Source organism: Pipistrellus hanaki, assembly GCF_964339955.1.
Source record: "Pipistrellus hanaki genome assembly, chromosome: X".
Lineage (NCBI taxonomy): Eukaryota > Metazoa > Chordata > Mammalia > Chiroptera > Vespertilionidae > Pipistrellus > Pipistrellus hanaki.
The window spans coordinates 83,682,357-83,686,098 of record NC_140524.1 but is presented as its reverse complement, the minus strand read 5'-3'; the positions used below and the strand labels follow the sequence as shown (position 1 = coordinate 83,686,098).

The window sequence follows — 3,742 nt, the reverse complement described above, 5'->3', positions numbered from 1 at the left end:
CAAGGATATTTACTCATATTTTCTTCTAAGATTTTTATAGTTTTCACTCTTATATTTAGGTCTATTGTCCATTTTGAGTTAATTTTTCTGCATGGTGTGAGGTAAGCATCCAATTTAATTCATGTGTACGTGTCTTTCTAGTTTTTCCCTCACCGCTTGGTTGAATATATAATTCTTTCCCATTTTAATAATATCGGTCTCTTTCCCTCCATTTATGACAGGAAGCCTCTTACAACTCTAGGAGTATTGGCTCAGGAGATTTAGAAGCAGCTGCATCTCTACAGCTATGGCCAGGTGGTGACAACAGTCTCTGGTGGTATAGTAAGGAGCAGATCATCATAAACAAGAAGCACCAAACTCCAAACCTCTGTCTTATGAATACATCCACCCAGAGGAAAGCTTTTGTCACACTGAATTAAAGAAACAAGCATGGGGATTGAGATAAAATGTCATAATCTCACTCTGACCTTTAGTAGATTCTCTTAAATGAATGTCTCTGCATTTTTGTGTGTGTGTGTGTGTTAAGACAATTTTCAGGAACTTTTAGTGCTTGTTTTATTAAAATTTTCAACAGATGCGGTTATCTTACTGGAGAGAGGGTCCATGGAGCACTTTGCATCATTCAACAGCATTCATGTCATTGGACGTGAAAGGTGAAATGTTCTCCTCCATCCCCTGACACCTTTGGCGGGGTAGAAGAGTTAGTGTTGGTGGGTAGTGCTCACTTAGTTCTTCCAGGGGGCTGCTGGAGACAAGACTCCCGCTTGTAGAATTTTTCCTTCTCTGTGTCCCAGTCTTTCCCAGGACAGGTTCAAATATGCATCGCAAAGCTGTTCTGCCCCAGCAGATTACCACTGAAATCTTCAAGTGTGATGATGGGGAGGATGGACTGCTGGTTCATGACCCCACACAGAAGCTGTTACACATGAAGCTACAGTGGATGGCGGTATAGTCAGAACCCACCTCAGGCGGCTCATGGGACACCAACACACAATGTCAAAAAGTGTTTTTGTCATTCAAACACTCAGCATGCAAATTATATTCCATCTGGATAAGATGCTGAGGAGGAGCTATACCATTACTATAGTCAGAGCATCACTCATTGTGGGGCAGCTCCTCACAACCTCTGTCATGTGCTCAGACTTCTTACACATGGCCATGGCATGGACACAGGTACTGAGAGGGTGTGATGAGTTGAACCACAGCTGCATGGAGCAGGTCTTTGCCATCTAGCAAAACAGCTTGTTGAGGGTAGGCGAGTATGTGCAGGTTACAGAATTCAGAAATCCTAAATGGAAACCTAGTGGTCAGTGACCAATCCATCCCTGCATTCCACCAGTCGGGCTGCAGCCATTCACTCCCTCAATATTCCTGCAGGTCCAATCTCTAGACAAAGGGCCAGGCACCAACAGACCAGCACCACTGGCAGGATCCCGCCAGTGCTGACAGCCTCCTGGAAGTCATCCTTGGGCATTGTGGCTACTTCCCCTCCCTAGATGCTCCACAGTCCAACACCAGGCAGGAGGTGGGATGCCCTTGTCGACCCGGGATCTGAATCCATTCCACTGACATTTGCACCCATCGTTGGGAGTCACCTGGTGGCCAATCACATCCTGCACCTCCCATCCCCTTCAGGTGGGCACCAGATACAGGGCTCATGGCTGGCGAGCATCTCCTAATTGGGACTGACTGGGCTGGGTGCAAAGCCACAGCAGATGCAGCAGAGCCGGGATAAACAGGAGTGGCAGGCAGGAGTAGCAGGCAGTGTTGGACTGTGGGTTTCGGCCTGATCCCCTCAGGCTACCCTGAGGGACCCCACCCATGCACAAATTCGTGCACCAGGCCTCTAGTGTAAATTTTATTTAAAAATCAAAATCAGGCCCAACCAGTGTATCTAGTGCTTGAGTGTCAACTTATGAATTAGGAGGTTATGGTTTGATGCTTGGTCAGGACACATGCCCAGGTTGTATGCAGGAGGAAGATGACCAATTATTCTCTCTTGTCATCGTTGTTTCTATCTCTCTCTCCCTCTCCCTCCCTCTCTGAAATCAATAAAATTATTTTAAAAAATAAAAAAATCAGAATCTATATAAAATGTGAAATATACAGGGACAAATTTACTTTATGTCATTATCTTTATCTTTTTCAAAAAATGACAAATAAGAACATAAACTTAACAGGAGAATTTAGAAATAGAATGACATCTTTTTTAATGAATTGGTCACATTAACCCTTGTTCCATGCTTTCAAATGAAAATTTTAAATCTCATTATACTTGAAAATAATTTACCTTTAAATATCAATAGTATGCTATCACATAAGTTATAAAAGGAAAATCTAATAATTATCAACAAGCATCTGATGAAAAAGGATTGTCCCTATTTTTCACTATTGGTATAGTTGCCCTTATATTACTGCAACAACAACAAAAAATATTTCCCTGTAATTTTATAATCCACTTTATTTTCAAGCACAAAGATAATTCTATCTACCACAGAAATCATCATTTTGCCTCACATATCTCCATGATAAAAATCTTAATATATTTTCTACTTAACTATCTTCAGTGATGAAAACCAATTTTCTTTTAGGCAAATGACCTTATTGCTGGACATATTCAATTTTAAGAACGATTAACAAAATTCAAATACATTTTTGTTATTTGCATTTTTTGAGATTAAAAATTTTAGCATCACACAAGAATATGGGCTACAGATTCAATATGTTTTTCTGAAAAAATAAAATAAAAACACATTTCCTGAACACTTTCACTGTTGTTTTTGCAAAGCAATCATTGGTGTTGAGTCTATCACTCAATTTAGATTATGTGCTGTAACAAAAAATTCCAAAATCTTAGTATCTTAGTTCTTGCTTATGCTATTTGCTCATTACACTATAGCAGGATGACCACATATTGTTGTCACTGAGGAGGATAGAGTAGCCATGATCTTGAGTACCATTGGCAGCTTGGTCTGAGAGAAAGGAGAACATGGTAAAGCAATGGCTAGTAGATTATCTGTCCAGAAATGTTACAGGTTACTTCAATTCACATTTCATTTGTATTTTTATAAAATTTATTTTTCTTTAATTTTAATTTTTAATTTTAAAATTATAATTTGCACTCAATATTTCCAGTACCACATGGCACCATAGATAATTATAATAATACTAGAGGCCCAGTGCAGGAATTCATGCATGGGTGGGGTCCTTCAGCCTGGCTGGCGATCAGGACTGATGGAGGCTGTCTCCCAAGACAATTTGAGCCCAGGGCCTATTGGGGTAGGCAGACTCAGGGGAGTGACCATGGCAGGTTGGCTGTGAGAGCTCACTGATCACTGGAACAGCTCCTGCATTAAGTGTCTTCCCCCTAGTGATCAGTGTGTATCACAGTGACCGGTTGACTGGTTGTTCAAATGTTTGATAGTTAGGTGGTTTGATTACTTAGGCTTTTATATAGAGAGATTATAGACTAGATTTCTATGCTGTACTTTACATCCCCATGACTATTTTATAACTACAATTCTATACTTCTCAATATCTTCATCTGTTTTACCCAGTCCCTCAAATGCCCCCAGCAATCATCAGTCTGGTTTCTGTATCTTGAATCATTTTTATTTTGTTTGTTTATATAGCTCTTTAGGTTATACATATAATTGAAATCACATGGTATTCATCATTCTCTGTCTTATTCCACTTAGCATAACACCCTCTAGGTTCATCCATGCTGTCACAAATGGTAAGA

The 3,742-nt window shown here is 40.1% G+C and overlaps 1 pseudogene across 1 annotated transcript; it reads right to left on the bottom strand.

Moving 5' to 3' along the window:
* Positions 1 to 637: 637 nt before the first annotated feature.
* Positions 638 to 1,474, bottom strand: LOC311614879 (cellular tumor antigen p53-like; annotated as a pseudogene). Its single transcript has 2 exons — positions 1,411 to 1,474; positions 638 to 1,300 (listed from the first exon to the last, which is right to left on the bottom strand). The product of its transcript is annotated as a cellular tumor antigen p53-like (transcript).
* Positions 1,475 to 3,742: the final 2,268 nt, after the last annotated feature.